Here is a 20,604-nt window from a genome sequence, read left to right as displayed (position 1 = left end):
ATGGAGCTCCTGTGGGTGAAATAGGCCCAACACACACACGAATACGTGCACGTTAAACTTAGGAACTTCATGCGAGATTAGGGTAACGTTGGGGATTTATGTCGAGTGTTAGCATCCTGACCAGATACGCATCTCGCTCACCACATGTGGCCCTCGGCGTAGTTGCTTTTCACAGTGGAGGCGAGCAGCCTCTTGGAGTCGAACACGGCCTGGTGGTCGCTCACCGTGATGTCCCTGCACACGCGCCCGTCCCCCTGATCTACCGCCAGCCAATTGTTGCACACGAAGTAGAACCTGGTGGCAGGCAGCGCTCCTTATTACAATATACTACCTGTGAGCCTATAAAGATGTAAGGATTTGCATGTATAGTGGAGCATCACATCTCATCTCAACCAATCTAATGTGCTGTGGTAGTCTAACATTGGTCCCTGTGAGGCACAAGCAGCACCGGCCAGCAAATGACCATTCTTCTGCCAGTAAGGAGTGATTCTGCTATGTGATTTTGCCCTCATTAAAGAAACAATTGGCAGTGTAATATATCAAATGTGGCAAACTTGGATGAAGCCGGCACACATGACCTACTCTTTTTCAAATATATATATATAAAGAAATACATACATCAGGGTTACTACCACCGAGGCAACAAAACATTGCTTTGCACTATGTAGTTATATTAATGAGGTGAAACATTTTTTAAATGTACACAATGTATACTATCGCTCAAAGGCATGTAAGCACCCTATGAATGTGTAGAGTCCAGTAAACGTAAGGTTGCTGCTTTATACACACTTCTTCACAGCAGCTGACCCCATCAGCAGTCTCCCCCTAGGAAGATATTCAACGGATCACAGGGTTTCCTCCCCATCCCTTATATCATCTCTCACGACCCCTCCATCTAGCACCTTCTCTCAGCCACCTTAAATCAAACTTCCACCTAATCCAGTTCCCCAACCACTTAAATGATCACTGGTCGACAGATAATTGATCATCAGGTGACTGTTCTGCCTAACCAATCAGACATCCCGGAATAGCGATCAACCAATGGAAAACTTTGAGTGGCCAATTCAAAATGGTTATCTCGTTATGTTTTACTGGCGGTAAGGACAGAATTCAAGAGACGATAACGGATCCCCTTCGGTTTCCTTGACAAAGGCAAAATCTTAAAATTCTATAATGTAAATGCATTTTCCTTACTGTTCATCCGTTCTGGTGTCACACAGTACAACTTCGCTGAGAAACCAGCTCTTGTTGCCAATGTCATCACCGCTCGTGTCCAACCAAATCCTGAGCTGGATGGGCCGCCCGTAGTATCGAGTGGTGGACAGCACAAAGCAGCGCACACCGCCCTGGATAAATTCCTGGACAGAAGTGGCGATGCGTAAAGCCAGGATACCATTGCAAATAATGTGATTGGTCGGTTTCACGCGTGTTGAGCAACATTTTTGTAATTTCTGCTGATAAAGGTTCAAATGGGCATTGAGGCATTGGTACTCATCTCCTGTTTACATCCCTGGGCCAGTGGTGCAAATTCCACATTTGTTTGGCCCACTGTTGACTTCCCCACAATGAGGTACTTATTTTTTCGACTCGGAGAGATGACAATGATGGGCTAGGTCATCACCCAACCAGGTTTTAAACTGCTGCAAGCGACTTGCTCACTCCACCACTGAGCCAAATGGTCGATTCCAATGAAATATATTTTTTTCATAATTGTGGGGCAGCATAAAATGTATTTAATTTTAAGTCCACGGTGTTGTTTACAAACGCGTTGAGTTGATTTTGTTGTTTGTGCTTGTACCACTGCCAACGCTGGCGGCGTCACGTTATTTAAACAAAAAATAACGAGGCCCCTCGCACAGATAATGCGAGGCCGCACCTTGCATTCGCTGTTCTCGAGATGCCGGATGCCCGTGTCGCTGTCCTCAAAGTGGATGATGAAGAAGATATTGGCTTTAGTCCCAGCGTCGGTCAACATTCCAGTCTTCACGGTTATCAGATAATGATACAAGCTCTCCTCCGGGTTGTCCTTCAATGGAAGCAACTTCCACTGCAACGGACGCAAGCACGGCACCAGTCATGGTCACATGCACGTGGCAAACAAGGCACGCTCGCATGATAGAATTGTGCTATTACTGCTTTTTTTTATTGAACCCAAAACCGCAATCGTGACAGAGGGCATACATACATGGTCGGGTTTACAAATCCAGGAGCTGCGCCCTCTGGGTATTTATTCTTCCCCAAACGGGGGCTATTTAGGATATATCGGGTTCCTTTTCTAACCAAGGTGGGGTTGAGGATAGGGAAGAGGGGAGTGGGGGTATAAACTAGTGAGTGAAATAAAAGTAAGAAAAACTCGAAGCCCACATCAGCCCATTCCCCTCCTAGGAACAGCTGTTATTCAGGGTGTATTGGAGGTGAGTCATGTGCCCTGTTTCCCCACCTCATCACCCTTTCCACTGGTTCCCCTGTCGGAATTTCTCATCATAATGCCCTCAGGTGCTCCATAGATATTTAGGGTAATGAAGGAAGGGGGCCCCTATTGTCTCAAATTTCCATTCTTTTACCTTCAGCTTTTAGTTAAGGTGCTCCATTGCAGCCAAATTATATAATGATCGATACTAAGGTCTCCAGGAAGGGGTTCGTGGTCTTTCCAATTACCACTCTTCATCATCCTAATGTAATAAACGACTTCAACGACGACTCTGGACTGGTGTTTATTTATTTATTTTTGACTGCACAGCTCCGATCTTTCTCTCCGGATGGCTTCCCTCTCTCTCTACTGCCGTGACACGCGCTCTCCCTCTTCCACAATCGCGGCGTGTCTCTCTCTATCTCCACGCTCGCCGCTGGCTAGTGGTGCACTGGGAGGAGAGAAGGCTTCGCTGGCAGAGCCCGCCACGTGGCCGGTGGTGAGTAGAGGTAGGCGATGATGCAGTCCAGACTCCAGACTCCAGACTTCCCACACCGACCTCGAGTCCTCTCACTGCCTCTCCTTATATTGCTCTCGGGAGAGCTATGCTCCGCCTCTAGCCACGCCCCCTCGTGGAACCTTCCCGATGGTTCCCGTACATACCTACGAGCTCTGCCCGTTACCTATGGCCCAGATGGAACCCTTCCTTCTGATTTGATATTAGTTACCCAGCAGTTACCCAGTCGTTCCTTAGACGGCACTCTCTCATTACACTAACATAGTTTTCTTCGCCTTGGTGTTAAAGGTTTGTAGTAGCGTGTTCTGGTGCTATTAGCAGTGCTCAATTGTGGCCAGAACTGTCGCAAAAGCTGTCTCTGGAATAATTTTGGCATCCAGCCACATTCACCTCGCCTTATCTTATCCTTGTTGTGTCCTATATTCCTATAAAATCCTTTCATATGATTATTGGAATATAACCGACAATAAAATGATTACTATGGATAAGCTTACATTGAACACTAATGGTAGTGCCCTACGCTGATTATTCCTACTCCATCAAAGCCAGACAATGCATTTACATCTCGTTCTTCCCTCTTTGGGTGCCGTGAAATATTATGCTCACACTGTCTTGGTTGTTTGTACCTCAGGTGTCAAACTTACATCCCACGTTTCGCCCATGTGACGAGTCTATATATTTTTTTACTGTGGACAACATCCTGATTCATGGAAAAGCTTTGGGAGATGGGTGTGGTGGACACCCGGGCAGCCTCTCTGAAACCACTGGGACTGTGCCAGCCAAACCAGGGTATTTGATAGGTGGAGAATAATTTAGAATAATTTAAATAAACACAGTATACTTTACATAAGTTATTCTCAACCATGATGGATGCCATTGAGGACAATGGCACAGGAATATCTGTTCAAGGTTAAAGAATAAATAACCTGAGATTTTTTGATAACATAGATCTGATGGGAAAATGCTGCGTAATACTGCAGGAAAGTGTTCACAAGCTAAATAAGTCAGGAAAGGATGTAGGACTGAGGATTAATGTGGAAACGACAAATACGATAGTATTTGGAAGGGAGGATATTAATAAAGAAGTAATACTAGAAAGCAGCAAGATTGTAAATATGAAGGAATTTGTATACTTGGGAAGTCGACTGACATGGAACAACGACTGCACGAAAGACATAAGAGCGAGGATCACAAAGGCAAATCAGCTATGAGACCAAACTGAATCTCTTAGGATCATGCGTGTTCAGTACAACTTAGTATAACATTGAAAAAGACCGACAGAGATAAGATATTGGCATCGAAAATGTATTGCTACGGAAAGATACTACACCTAAACTGGACACAAAGAACGACCAACATAGAATAAAAAGGTTGCACATAGAAGATGGCCTGATGCAAGCAATGATGAAAATGAAACTGACTCTATTTGGACACAAATGTAGGATGGACAAAACAGGAAAAATAAAAGTGTGTTGTTTGGAAAAATGGAAGGAACCAGAAAAAGAAGAAAGACCTAACAGAGAAAGGCTTGTCGACGTAAGAGATTGGTGCCAAAAAGATGTGCACTACTTGAGCATATTGGCACAAGACAGAGGAAAGTAAAAACAAATAACAAAATGTGCAGTTAACACTTATTGGCTATTTCAACCATGGATCGGGAAGATGATTTCAAACAGTGGTTCATGAAGGTCCTGCCAGATTTTTGCAGTTGGGAGCGATGTTGCTGCTATGTGTAGTCCCCCAATTGAGTAATTTGCAGGTAATTTTTCAGTATCGCGATGTCTGGCCAATACCAGTTACATTATAAAAAAAAAATTATATTCTATTGTTCTTTCGGTAAAGTCACGTAGATATAAAAAAATAATACAAGAAGCGGTCGTCATCAGGAACAGGGGCCCCTGTTCCTGATGACAAACGCTTTTGTTGTGATCGAAACCTCGTGATATTTTTATTATTTTTTATCCACTTTATTTTCATTTTTATAATTTTGTTATTATTTTTGATATCTACATGACTTTACCGAAAAACCATAGAATATGAATTCCTGCAGTCACGAAAGTTTTAAGTAAAAAATTGTACATCTTGTTTAGCTATAGGAGCAAACCTGAAAACCCGGAAGAAACCTATGCAGAAGAGGGGCAGAATGTACAAACTCCACATAGAAAGAAGTTTGGAATCGAAACTAAACCATTTTCTATTACCACATAAGGCCAACTAGCTATATAGTTATTTTTCAGAGGTGACCTGGCCACAAATGATAGCTCAACAAAGTGGCTTATCATCTGGAAGTTTATTGCAGCCAAATACTCCAAACACATGTTTCTAAATGTGGATGGAAACACCGAGGACCCAGAAAAAAATACACACGACCACGGGGAGAACATGCAAGTATCTAGTATATAGGTGCCAGGGTCGGAATCAAATCCACGACCTCCTGTATACTAGGCAAAGGTAGTTAACATCTCACCACCATATCGCCATCGGTTGGAATTGGGCCTGGGTTGCTGTGAGAAATGAGTATCACCAATGTGCCGACATGGCCCCCATCAATAGTAGTGCAAGAAGAAGGAACAAACTGGCATTCATGAGCACTGACCATTTTCCAATCCCTGCGATCATAGGGCAGCAGCATGAACATCAGAATCAGGTAAATTAGGAGGACGGTGACGACAGTCGCGAAGACGGCGCCATTGTTCTTGAGGTCAAGCTTGGTGAACACGCTGCTGAAGTCGATGGCATTGGGAGGAACGAAGATGGCGGCTCCGATGAAGAGAGGCCCCAGCATGGTCGGAGGGAACCCGGGGACTCTGCCCTGAGCCGAGCACAGACACCGGCTCAGAGTTGATTCCGGGTGCACCTAATGTGAGAAAAGGCATCAGTGTCGACCCCAGCGAGAATGCGTCCGTCATGGAGGTGTAATATGTGTCGGAGTCCCCCAAAACGATCCCCACATCAATCGGCATTCTGTATTTCCTACAAAGTGACGTCAATCTCTGAACCTCATTGACTGGAATTAACCCCGAGGTATGAAGAAAAAAGGATTGGTGTCTGGAGATGAGGATACAGGGATGAGGGCAGGGGGAAGGAATCAGAGAAGGGGCTGCGGGAATAAGAGGGACATGGACTTTTTATGTATGTTGAACATCACAAAATGTCCCCTTCCGATTGGAACCGCGTTGATAACATGACAACTGCCTCTGCTGATTCACTGTCTACCAAATGTAAAGCTAACCTGATCGCTAAATTCAACCTCCTATCAAAGAAAAAAACAGAACCACACATCACAAAGCTGGATGTTAACAAGATCGTTATCAATCAGAGTAACTTCCCAATTTCGGAAAATCTGAAAACGGTAGTGGCTAAAGGGCTGAATTTCGCTGTCACCCCGAAACATATACCAGTAGAGGATGTGATCTCTCAGGTCGTTGTAGCCCTCAAAGGCATAGGACACATCCAAGCGGACGTTGCGAGAGCTGAAATAGCCACTATTCTCAAGAATGCTAAGAAACCCATTAGCAACATAAGCAAAAACGAACGCTTTGAACTCGCAAATTTGAAAAAAGGGATGATATAGTCATTCTCTCGGCCGACAAGGGCAATGCTACTGTCATCATGGATAAAAACTCATACAACAACAAAATCCAGGACCTACTCAATGATGGCAGTTACTCCAAAATTAAAAGTGATCCGACTAACAGCCTAACGATAAAAACCAACAAGATCATCACTAGCTCGACTTCCCTAATCGAACTAACCAAACGTCCCTCCCTAAAACCCTCGGCTGCAAGACCTCCCAGACTCTATGGTCTTCCCAAGATCCATAAAGAAGGCACCCCACTACGGCCCATCGTGTCCACGATCAATTCACCTACCTATAAGCTAGCCCGTTTTCTATCAGATACTCTGCTTCCCTTCACTGGCAATACCACTTCAGCAGTACTTAACTCAACCCAATTGGTTTCTATGGTCAAGGATATTGTACTGTCTCCTGACGATGTCCTCGTCAGCTTTGATGTGGTCTCCCTGTTCACCAAGATCCCAGTGCCTGACACCATAACAATAATTGAAGACTTGGTCCAACATGGACTGAACCCTGATGTACCTGCTCTGGTTAGGCACTGCCTCACCAACACTTACTTTACTTGGAATGGTACCTTCTACAAACAAAATGAGGATACCCTTATGGATTCCCCCTTGTCACCAGTGATAGCCAATGTTTTCATGGCGAAATTTGAATCAGATGCCATCCAGACATCCACCCTTCGTCCTTCCCTGTGGAAGACATATGTGGATGACACTTTCGTCATTTGGCCACATGGCCTCCCGGCATTGAACCAATTCCTGGACCACATCAATTCCAGACACCCATTCATCAAATTTACCATTGAAATGGAGAAAGATGGAAAGCTACCATTCTTGGATGTTCTGTTTGAGAGGAGGCCCAATGGTTCTTTGGGTCACTCTGTTTACAGGAAGGCCAACCACACAGATTCATACTTGAAGCCTGATTCCCACCACCACCCGGCTCAAAATTCCCTCATCAAAACACTATACCATAGGGCTCATTGCATCTCTGACCAACACCACCTGGCCAGTGAAGTAAAACATGCACATCGGGCCCTCAAGATGAACGGATACTCTGACCGCACTATCCGCCAAGCTGTTTCTCCCACCATGCAGAAACAACCACCTGAAACTCCGATCAAAACCATCACGTTGCCATACATAGCAGGCGTTACCAAAAAGATTTCCAAAATTCTAAACAAACACAAGATCCAGGTCCGATTCAATACAGTACACAAAATCCGTGATCTGATCCCATCCATAAAGGATGCTATTCCTGAATTACAGTACCCCGGTGTTTACAGATTGAGTTGTACCTGTGGTGACTGCTATATCGGGGAAACAAAATGACACATTGCTGACCGCATTCGCGAGCACAAGTCGGATTTGAAACATGGCAAGACGAATTCGTCGGCAGTTGCTGACCACTGTTATAATACTGCTGGTTCTCATGACATTGTGTTCTCAGATACCAAGGTACTTTGCAAACCTCCTGGATACTACCAAAGATTTGTCCACGAGGCCATCCAGATATACAAACACAGACATAACTTTAACCAAGATGATGGATTTAGATTGAGCAATCATTGGAAAGATGTAATTGACCAAGTGAAATTTTAGTTACCGTGCAGTTTACTGATAGTCAGCCAGTTTAGATTTATCTTCTTAAACATACAAATATTCTAGATTTGAAGCTTTCGTGACTGCAATGATACATATTCTCAGGTTTTTTCGGTAAAGTCACGTAGGTAAAAACATTAAAAGTAATGAAAGTAAAATAAAACAAAACAACGTCGTGAATTTTATTTTTGTTTTGTTTTATTTTACTTTCATTACTTTTAATGTTTTTACCTACGTGACTTTACCGAAAAAACCTGAGAATACAAATATTACCAGTCTGTTACCCCCAGCTCCACGCACCACCATCAACATCACCACACGTTGCTTATCATGTTTAGCTTATTTTTTTACTTTAGTTACCGTGCAGTTTACTGATAGACAGCCAGTTTTGATTAATCATGTTTAGCTTCTTTTTTCACATGCACGTGACCTGCTTTGAATTTTACCCACCCAGCAGCATAACAAAGGCGGCTTAACCCTAGCTTGCTTATCTACTTCTGCCATCTACATTACAAAATCACAGTTCCAGTAGCCGTACTGACCATCTCACAACAACTCCTCTCCCACGGCCCATATTGGCTCCTCCCCCCCTTAACTAGTATATAAGGTCGTGTCTCTTGGGACTTCTCTTCACTTGATACAGCAATTTTGCTGTGACAGTTTCACCTGAAGACGGAAGCTTGTGTTGCCTTCGAAACGTTGTGATTTAATTTATTTGTTTTCTTTTAACCTACGTAACTTTACCGAAAAAACCAAAGAGTATCTTTCACACCGTTCATAGCCAACCGTGCTAATCGGAAGTGTGGGGGAAGGACAACAAACTAAACACAAAAAGGAGTTCTAAAGAAATTAATTTTAAATTAAGATTTAAAAGTGCATAGCTCCAGTGGCTTCAAAATATCGGAAGGAAGAGCGTTCCAGACGGCCACAGAAGCGCGTATGAAAGCGAATGATGCGGTGACCATCTTTGTTCGATGGTTAGCCAAAAGTCGCTGTGAGGATGACCAGAGTTTGTGGATGGTTTATGTTCATTGACAAGATCATCAAGGTAGTGTGGTTCATTTATGGGAAGCACTTTGTGTGGAATGAGCGCGACCTTATGCAAATGTACACCATGTGTTTGTCTTATATTCAATGAGCGGCACGGAAGCTGGCAGCATAGCTGTCGGAGCAAAGCATGTTGGAATATTTGTAAACGGTTCCTATGCTCTGTTTAGGGTGTACACGTTTTGGGTAATAACCCTGTGATTAATGCTACCGGTTTTCTCTACAAACAGACGGACAGATGGCACTAATGCATTAACGCTTTCAACCTTCATTGGATACAGGGTTAAAAAGGCCCTGTACCATGATTATGGTCAACTACGCAGTGGTGCTGCCCCCCCCCCCCTCCATAGCCTTTCTCACCTGTAGAGATCCGGCATTCCATCCATCTGTTGTACGATTCCATAATTTGCATGTTAAGCTTAGGATGCTCACTTTAGTCACTTCTTGACAGTCACCATCTGCAAATAAATATTATGAAACACTGTAGCATTTTAAGAAATACAGTGAAATTTTATCAGTGGTTCCCATGGTTATGTTGCGATGTGTAATTCCAACTCAGTAGTTTGAAAGTATGTTTTTAACTTTGGGATGTTTGGCCAAAACCAGTTATATTTGTTTGTTTTTATTTATTATAGAACTGGAGAATCCTGAAGACACCTTGCAGAAAAGGGGGAGAAAATACTAACTCCAATCACTTACATGCTCCCACTCACATACTCACACTCGCTCATACACTGCAGAATAGAGGGAAAACTTACAAACTCTACGCAGAAAGATACCCGAGTTGGGAATCAAACCCGGGGCCTTCTTGCTATGAAGCACAAATGTTTCTGCAGCACTGCCACCCAGTTGCCCAACATAGAGGGTTTAACGACCTTACCCGCGTATTTGAGGATCATGTAGTAGATGCCCACTCTCGTGTCGCTCCCTTGCATGACGAAGCTGTGCCCAGAGCTATTAGTCGTCTCCGCGCCGCTGCTGCTATTGGAGGTCGAGGACGCATTGATAATGAAGTAGAAATCATTGCTTACGGGATCCATCTGTGGGACGGCGCCGAGCTTGATGTACACATGAACGGCAGTGCTGACGTTTTCGCTTAGAAAGATCCTGATAAACACCATCTCACCTGGAGACACCAGCGAGAATCGGAGGAAGCTTGTGGACGTGGAGTCATTGCATACATGCGTGAGGTTGAGGATATTCTGGCCTAAGGCGGCTTGATCAATGGAGACCTTCACCGAGTTCAGGCCAAGTGTCTTGGTGGTGTTGCGGATCTGGAAGCCGACCACAGAGCTGTTGACGAAAGTTGTTCTGTTCCAAAAGAACGGACTCTTACGAAACGTCGTGACCTGCATCGCACGGTGAGAAACAACAAATTAATGTGTGGTCAGATGGATCAAGGGGCTTACGGCGAGTTCTTAGATTCTAATTGTGTAGCCCAACGTGGTAATGACAGCCCCACTCTGCCTGCATACACAATAAATAGATATGACTTTAAATGTAAGTTTAATTGTAAATTACATCATTAAGGTATTTTGATTCATAATAAATGGGGCAGATTGCCACGTGAGTAAAATTTCACTGTGTGTCATATGCCATTCTCTACCCGAAACAGGCAAATAAATGCAGTTGCCACGTGATGAACAAATGCACCAATTTATTACTTCTTCAGCACCACCGGTACAGATGTTTTGCAAGTAGTACAACCATCATCATCAGGCGATTTGCAGAATATCTCTCAAGCGTACCGGTTTTAATTTAAGATAGTTTCAGCCAATTAATGAGTGTTTATACAAGTTGAAGGAATCCAGAGCACTCGGACAAAACTCGCTCGCATGAGGGGGCAACACTCTATCCTCTTGTAAGAAAACAAATTTAGATTAGTCCACTTGCTGTACAGTCTTCTGTCAAGCCAGGGTATGGCACCTCCTCGATGCCCACGGGAAGGAAGTTTCACAACATTTAGGTGCGTGATTCACCAACCCTCACTGCCCCCAGGGCCCGATTACTGGGGTGCACCATCACTGCCCAGAAGCCCAGCAGGATTTCTAGTTAGCGTACAACGTTGGGCCAACGTTGGCATGTAGTTTAACCACAAGGGTGATGGTTGGATGGGTAACTACCATGCAAAAAACAGGTGTTTATCCTGCAAAAGGCAGTAAGCAACCAGTTTCATAACCACTCGAAAACGGTTGCAGAGACGTGCACGTATAAACGATTAAATTGCATGCAACAGAGATAAAGTGATAAAATCAGCAGAGTTGCATTCAACTTATTGTTCAGGCATGATGCCACCTTTACCTGCAGCGGCAGGGCCTTGGGAACCACTCTGGAGGCAGTTAGGTTCGGGACGATGCTGGCGTTGGCATAGCTGGTGATGGGGAAGTCGATGCTCCCGTTTTTCTTTGCGGACAAAACAATGGCCACGAAAGAAATATCGGGCGTGTCGAAGAGCGCCGGCTTGCCTCCGGGCACCTCCTTGTTGTTCACCACAGTCAGAGAGCTTTTGATGGTTTCATAGACATTGTAGAACAGTGACCGGCTCTGCAAACATTACAAATGTTAAACCACACGTCGACTGGACAGCCTCGCCACTGACCTCATCGTCAATCATCAGCCACAATCAATCCTCTTTTGAATGAAGGCATCCCCAGGCCATCATCATCCCTTACAATCCCACGATGCAGCAGTCCATCTATATCGTACATGTGAGCTGAGTTTATCACTTAATCTCCACACTGGATGTGCTTTTAGGCATGGTTCCTCCTTTGGCTGCCACTGTCATTGGTCTCAACTATCGGCAACATCCCTTCTTAATGATGTGCCTTAGCGAAGCCCACTTTTTTTTCTTAGCTGTCAATATGATATCTTTAACTCTGCTTTCGGGGTCTACAATCCACTGGATATCTGAGCCAGTCCCAAGCCTGGATAAAAAGACGGGTCGGGCGAACAGGTGCTGATACTTTGGCCGTAAAGAAAAAAAAGACGTAAGGAATTCAATGCACATGACCCAAATTGAGTGACTGGGATTGGGTCAAAAAATTCGTTTCCGGAAATAAAGTGCAGCAGCAGCTAAGACAACTTCAGGAAACAAAGTAGCCAAATTATGAAACAACGAAGTAGCAGAGAATGGCGAGTAAGGAGTTCACAGTAGGGACATGAAATATGAGAATACTATGGGCAACAGGACAGTTAGAGTTGCTAATGAAGGAAATGGAAAGATACAGGTACGACATCCTCGGACTGGCAGAAATGCGATGAACATGAGTGGGGAGATAAATGTAGGTGAAGTGATCTGGTCAGGGGAAGAAAAAGTGCACACCAGAGGAGTAGGGTTCTTGTTGAGCACAAAAGCCAAAGCATTTTAGTGAGATTTAATGGACAACCCCTAAATATGTCTTTTGCCAAAATATATGCTCCAACATCAGATAGCATAGAATTTTATATTGGAAAGTTATATGAAATGCTGGAAAACACATTAAAGGAACTGCCTAGGAAATATACTAACATATTAAGATAAGATAATGATGGGAGACTCGAATGCAAAAAAGGTATGGATATGGAGAAAGAAATGCAAGAGGTGAGAAACCGCTAGAATTTGCTTCAAAACATGACATGCTAATATGTAATACTAAGTACAAACAAACGAATATGGATGGAACACGAATATGATAGATCTGTTAATGATAAAAAAAAATGCTGGAAAACATTCGTTCAACTATGCAGAACATTCCAAGGAGCATTGAACCACAGCTTGGTACTATGCAACCTACTAGTAAAACTAAAACATATCCAGAACGCAATATGAGAATAAGAGGAACATAGATGCACTCAAGAATGAGGAGATAAGGAGGAAATATGAAGAGGAAATGTTGCGTAGCATTATGGGGGCAAAAATAGACAGCGAAGCATTAGCACTGAAGAACATAGTGGAGCAAGCAGTAGAAGCAACAATACCATTCGTAGTAAAACCCAAAATAAATTGGTTAAGTGAGAAAACCTTGGAACAAGCACAGTAAAAGAAAAAAAGAAGGCTAAAGATGAAGGAATTGGATGACATGGCGACTAAGTACAAAAAGATATGCAGGTAAGTACAAAAAGATATGCAGAGGTAAGGACATCGGCAAGAAAGGATAAGCAGGATTGGCTGTACAAGAATGTTGTGACATTAAATACTACCAGAGGTGGGACAAAGTCATTGTTATGCAAGTCACAAGTAAGTCTCAAGTCTTTGCTCTCGAGTCCCGAGTCAAGTCGAGTCAAAGATGAGGCAAGTCCAAGTCGAGTCTGAAGTCATCAAAATCATGACTCGAGTCTGACTCGAGTCCAAGTCGCATGACTCGAGTCCACACCTCTGAGGTGGGACAAAGTCATTGTTGTGCAAGTCACAAGTAAGTCTCAAGTCTTTGCTCTCGAGTCCCGAGTCAAGTCGAGTCAAATATGAGGCAAGTCCAAGTCGAGTCTGAAGTCATCAAAATCATGACTCGAGTCTGACTCGAGTCCAAGTCGCATGACTCGAGTCCACACCTCTGAATACTACGCTGTAGAATACAAGATCAGGGAGGTGTACAAATCAGTGAAGAGCACAAATCGGAAGCGGCAACCAAGGCAAACAGCAATAAAAGGCAAGGATGGCAAGATCTTGACTGAGTATTGCAGCCATTTGTATAGGGATACGAATCAAGAGAAGAGCTGCTGGATGAACTATAAAGGATATCTCTACTACTGAGGAGTGATGAAAATGATAAGATCTTTTACGAAGAAGTAGAAAAAGCAATAAAACATATGAAGAAAAACAAAAGCCCTGAATTGGATGGCATAAGCGGAGAGATGATAAAGAAATCCATGAGCTATGCAAGCAAGTATGAAAAAAGGGACAATACCGGAAGAGTGGACAAATCTATACATGTGTAATAGAGTTCACGACTCTTGGACGCCGGAGTTGGAGGCACACGGGTTTTATTCACACAGCACGGTTCTGGCATACAACACTAGAGGGGGTGTCGGCCCCCTCACCCGGCTAGCTGGGGATACACGCACTAGCTACTTCCTAGCCTGCCTCCTAGTCCTCCTCTAACGGGCTAGGGGAGGCTATCTGGCCCGACACTGGTAAGTCGGGCCCGGTACCCTGAGTCCCAGACCAGCGCTGACAAGAGCACCGGCTCTGGATCTCGGGACCACGCCGCTGGCTCGGTCCTGTTCGGCCCTGATAAGGACGGCGAACCAGGGGAGTCCAGGGCTCTAGCTAAGACGTCTTCAGTCTTCACTGGTTAGCTTAACAAGAACCCCGAACCCTCCGATACATCCCCTTTTATACCCAACCCCCCGCTCAGGGGTGGGGCCCCCCCGGGGTGCCTGGCGCGGACGTCGTAGAGAGCACCTCCCCGTGCACTCACGTAGCCCCGCCCACTGTGTTTGTTTGCCATAAGCTGCCATGCATAACGGGCTCTCTCTCTAACACCCCTACACATGTGTAGTGACGTTATTCGGATCACTACGGCGCTTTGCGCTGTGTGCGTGTTGTGGAGATAACTAGCAGGGTACAGTACCATGCACGTCACGGGCCGGGGTGAGGTATAGGTGGCACGTGAGGACAAGTCACCTGGCTCGGGTTAAGCACGTGACAGGATGGGCAAACAGGCGCAAGGGAACTGGAATTTGCCGGATGGGCCGAGGGGAGGGGCGGCCGAGGGAGGAGCGAGGGTAGCTGGGGATAGCGGATATAAGGCAAGCCTCGAGCGAGGTTCGAGGCTGTTCAGTGGTCGGAAGATTCCTGCTCGTCGCCTGGGCCCGCGCTCTCTGACATCGTGGGTCAACAGCACGAGGGCTGCTCTGACCAGAGGTAGTTATCTCTTACGAAGTGGGTCAACAGTAAGTGGCTGCTCTGACGAGATATATAGGTGCGGAGAGGAAAGGTGTACGCAGCCATCCGAGTGAGATAAGCGATTTAGTCCCGTGTGTAACAGTGTAGCATTGTGTTAATAAAAGTTGTTGCCTCCACATAGTGTGTCTGCAAATGATAACACTACACGTGTAGTGGGTAATCAAAGAGAGTGAGACATACTGGAGGCAACACGTTTATTTATAACCTTAACAGACCTTAACACAAAGGGGTAACGGCCCCTTCCACCTGATACACTACGCAGGTATCTCCTCCAGACTATCATGCCCTCACACTGGTTAAGCTTCACCCTACACTGGTTAAGCTTCAGCCCGACCCTTGCCAGGGGTTCGGGTTCTGCCCTTTGGGCTATCGCGCCCTGACACCGGTTACTCAGCCCGACCCTAGCCAGGGGTTTGGGTCCATTCCTCGGGCTCTTCTCAGGGCAAGTCTTCGGGTCTTGAGTTGGCAGCTCCAGTTCTTCAAATGTTCAATAACAGCCGGACCTGTTCAGGGGTCTGGCTTTTATGTACAGTCCTGGGTCTCTCCGCCCCTGGCCATGCCCACCTTCTAGATCCTTCAAGGTCCTGGGTTGGCCGTATGTCATCCCCAAATCCCCCTCTCGGGGGCCTGGGGTCCGCATCTCTGGCTACAAGCCCCCTTGAGTTCAACCGGAGTGCCACGGCCCGGCCTGCTCCAGGCACTCTTCCGCACCCTGTTGACTGGGGGCTGGCATTGCACTCAGGGAGCAGTACATCACTCCCCCCCTCGTAGCATCCAGCCGTCCCGGCTGCCAACTCCCCTTCGAGTGAACATGTGGGTAACAAAAAAACATGTGTGCTTCAACAACAAATAACAAAGCACCTATTGAAAAAATACCCCAGCCCACCTATACAAAGATTATACTATATACAAATGTACACCCGACCAATGAAAACACAACCAGAGCAGGGCAATTCAATAACACCACATGCGCAAACACACATGCCCCCCACAATCCATGGTAAAGAAATAGCAACTAACGATTGAGACGAAGTGAATTGACAGTGTGGGGCACATGTATGTGTGTGTGGGGGGGTCATGAAAACCGGAAAGTTTTTTAATGAGTTCTTGTGGCTGGGCCCCCGGATATGGCAGGGGGAGATGGCAATAGTCCAGCAGGGGTAGGTCCCACAAGGGGAACATCCGACTGGGCGGACAACTCTTCGACGTCCGGGGTCGGAGGAGCAGCCGGCGAGGACGACTGCGGGGGTGTCACTTGCAGTGTACCTGGGGATTCAGTGACAGCACTCTGCTGACGATTAAGCCCTGCAGGCTCGCAACCCGGCTCGTCGGGCACATCACACACACGGCCCCCATGTCGTGGAGATGGAGTGGAACTGCGTGGCACGATGAAGAATTTGAGGCACGACGGATGAACATACCAGCACCTTCGGCCCCACCGAACCATAATGCACTGGGGTCGAAATACCCGCACGACGTCGACCGGACCCCTCCAAGGATTCATTAATTTGGGCGATGTTGCCAATGGTACCTGGGGGCAGTGGAGCTAAGCCCTGTTGCCTGCAACCCACACGTGTCCGGGTGCGTGGATGCCCCGCAGCCCCTCATTGGCTATTTGGCACGATTTTGAATTTTCCCTCGCTGCCTCCCGCGCTTCCGTCAATTTCTGAATACTGAAGCGCATGTGGTCTAAAATCTGAAATTTGTTAGATGTGACCCGGAGCTGCACGTCAACGGGAGGGGGGGGGGTCGACATCCCTGCCATACATTAAAAAGAACGTCGAATAGCCGGTTGCCACGTGAGAGGCCATCCAATATGTAGCTAGGACTCCGGGAATTTGTAAATCCCAATCAAGTTGCGACTCGCTAACTTTATAGCACAGCATGGAGGTCAGTGCCCTGTGCAGATGTTCCATCATGCCGTCTGTCTGGGGATGGTATGGCAACTTACGAATTTTCTTCGTACCCAACAGGTCGCATACTTCCCGTAGCAAGGTGGCAGAAAAATGTTTTCCTTGGTCGGTCAATAGACGGTCCGGGGCACCCTTGACCAGTACGTAGCCATATAGAAAGGTGTGGGTGATGGCTGCCGCCGACTGGTTGGGGAGTGGCCAAGCCACAGGCCAAAAAATATTCCACCCCAACCAGTAAGTACTTATTGCCCTGGGGAGTGGCGGTAAAGGGACCAAGGATGTCCAAAGTGAAGAGCTCATTAATGCGGGACACCTGGATGGACTGCAAGGGTGGACAGGACGGCTTAGCTGGCGGTTTCCGTTGTGCACACTGCACGCAGCCCTGCAGCAAATCAGTTACACCCTTTGCCATGCCCAGCCAAAAGAAGCCCAGCTGGAGCATGGCAAGTGTTTTGTGAACCCCTAAGTGCAACAGGCGCTCGTGGATAGCCCATACAACCCTACCCCGCAGGGCGCAGGGTCCGATAATCTGATATCGACCTGCGTTGCTATCCCATTTCATCAAGAGGCCATTTCGCAACACAATAGACGTGATTCCACCATGGGCCTCATTCTCCTCTGGCCGCATAGCGCAGCGGCGCAACCTCAGCAGGGAATTATCCTCCATTTGGAGCCATCCCCAATCCGCGAGGTTGAGGCCGAGTACTGCATCCCGTGCGACACACTCGTCGGCTACATTGGGGGAACCAACCCCTGGGGAAGCCACTTCGGCTGACGCTGCGAGGGGAGGCGGTGACCTGTCAATCGGCTGCTTACAGCGCCCTGAGCCCAAGAAGCGCATTTGTCACTCGGTAGTAACCACGACAAAGTCTCGGCATTCGAGTGCTGGGTACCCTTCCAGTAAGTGACGGTGAACGAGTAGTCCTGTAGGAATTCGAGCCAGTGAGAAAGTTGCCTACATGGCTGATCAACCCGTAAGGCATACTGCAGCACTTCGTGATCGGACCACACCGTAACCCGCCTACCATATAGGTATGGCCGGTATTGCTGCACGAAAAAAACGATTGCTAGCAGCTCTAGGTGCGTGAGGCAATAGCATTGCTTCGCCGAGGACAGCACCGTGCTGCCATATGCGACAACACATTCCACTCCGTCCACGACCCGCTATTGCTGGCAACCATTGGGGTAGCGTAGGGGAGGGGCATTAACTAATGCCTCACAGAGCATGACAAACGTGGCCTCCTCCTCCTCCCCCCAATGCAATTTTTGGCCTTTCGCCGTGAGCATGTGGAAGGGTGTAGCGATGGAAGCAAACCCCGCGACAAACTGGCGATAATAATAAGCGAACCCAATAAAGCTCCGTGCTTCCCTGACTGATGTGGGGGTCGGCCACGTCCAGACACAAGCCGTTTTCTCCAGGTCGGTGGCAATGCCTGAATGGCTGACAACGTGGCTAAGGTATCGTATGGATTCCCACTAAAGGTGACATTTTTGGGGCTTGAATTTAAGATTGGCCACTTGCATTTTAACAAAGACAGCCCTCAACCGGTCTAGGTGCTCATCAAACGTGCAGCTAAAGATGATCACGTCATCCAAATATATGAAACACGAGTCCCACTGAAGCCCAGCGAGGACCAGTTCCATCAGGCGCTGGAATGTCGCTGGGGCCGAATGGAGACCCATCGGGAGCCGGTTATATTAAAAAAGGCATTGTGGTGTCCGGAAAGCCGTTTTGGGCTTGGAGGCCTCGCCCAGGGGCAGTTGCCAAAAGCCCGACAGAAGGTCCAGCGTAGAAAAATATCGTGCACTAGCCAGGGCGTCCAGGGACTCGTCCATCTGAGGAAGGTGTTGTATCTATGCCCTGTTTTCCGTTATTAATATTAAAAAAAAAAAAATTATATATATATTATTTTTTTTTATTAAATAATGAAAACAACCCACTACAAGCACACCAGGAATCTGTGAAACGGCCATTAAACTGGTAAGAAGTCGGTCACAAGAGAGGTCAGAGACATCCAGATGGACAAAGATCGATGACCTGAACTCCCAAAACATCTTGAGATGCACGGAGGGGGTGCAGAGCAGAGTAAATGATAATAACGGTTGCCACTCGCGTTTTCTTAACGTTTTCCTAACCGAAAAGTAGAAACTTAACAAATAGAATTAACCAACAAACCATAAGTTTTTTTTGTAATTATCTTATATTACTCGTATTCACCGCATACATATTATTTAGAATTATATGTTTCCTATCTACATGACATTCCGAAAAACTAAAGAGTACGAATTCCAGGAAGCTTAAGTGGAAACATAGTTACATTTAACCTCAGGACATTAAAATATAACTCAGAATAAAACACCAATCTCTGGAGAACTAAACTTGGCGAAGCCCCAAAATAATAATGTGACAAGGATCATTACGAATATTCATTAAACATAGACGAATGATAACCACGATACTAAGACCGAAGGAACTCATAAAATATAATTCAAGAATAAATGTAACACACAGGACCACATAAATGTATTACAAACATCTCCTCAGCCACCTTTGTCTTCCAGCGGGGTCTGGCAAGCAAGGAGGGAGCAAAAAGGTCACAAGGGGGGGGGGGTTTGTGCTGACATTGTTTGTTTTCTCTCGCAAGAGACAAGGAGAGAGGAGAGGGTGCTCACGTTTTGAGTTAGACACGGCCGTCTTTATCTCCCCGCAGCACAAACAGATGGCCCATGAATGCTTGGAGGGTTAGGAAAGGTCGCGAGGAGGAGTCGCGGGGGTGTCTGCTTCTTCTCGCTCTGTTTGTGTTTTTTGTTGCCCTCTCGCAAGGAATGCGTAGAGGGGAGTCATGTTTTGAGTTAAGCACGGGCGCAGACAGCGAACAGTCAGTCTGGGTCGAGTCGTGCTCGGTCTCGCAACTCGGCTTGCGACGCAGCGTTGCGACAGGGCTCGCAAGAGAGCGGGGGCAGATCGTGCCTCGAGAAGTGATGGAACGAGGAGGGGTCGTTCGAGTCGCAGAAGTCTGAGTTCAACCTGGGTCGGGGCTGGGTTTCAGCCGTGCTCCGACTGGCGGAGCGTCGTGAGGAAACGAAACACCGATGCCGATAGCAGGTGTCGCTTCTCGCAGAACGAAGTTAAGTGCGAGTGAAGCTGGCAGCTGCACGAACAAGGGAAGCACGGAGCAGAGAGAGTGACGAGCGACGACAAGCAATCAACCTGTAAAAGGGCGGAGATCGCCAAGCGTCGACCAAGCGAGCAAAGCAGAGAGCGCGAAGCAGTGGAGAAAGCCTGGTCAAACGGCTGTGAGGAAGAGGACAGCGCCATCGAATGCGCCGTGTGTCTAATACACACCCAGATCAACCAGCATCAACCAAAACCGACTCGTCATCCCGCAGTGGAGAAAGAGAGTCAAAGTCTTCCGAACGAGCGCCACCGAGCGCCAACGAGCGCCATCGAGCGCCACCGAGCGCCACCGAGCGCCACCGAGCGCCACCGGGCGCCACCGGGCGCCACCGGGCGCCACCGGGCGCCACCGGGCGCCACCGGGCGCCACCGGGCGCCACCGGGCGCCACCGAGCGCCACCGAGCGCCACCGAGCGCCACCGAGCGCCACCGGGCGCCACCGATCGCCACGAGCGACCGAGCATCTTCAAG

This window comes from Lampetra fluviatilis, chromosome 60 (assembly GCF_964198595.1).
Source record: "Lampetra fluviatilis chromosome 60, kcLamFluv1.1, whole genome shotgun sequence".
Classification (NCBI taxonomy): domain Eukaryota; kingdom Metazoa; phylum Chordata; class Hyperoartia; order Petromyzontiformes; family Petromyzontidae; genus Lampetra; species Lampetra fluviatilis.
The sequence above is the reverse complement of the archived record's forward strand: the minus strand, read 5'-3'. Positions refer to the sequence as shown.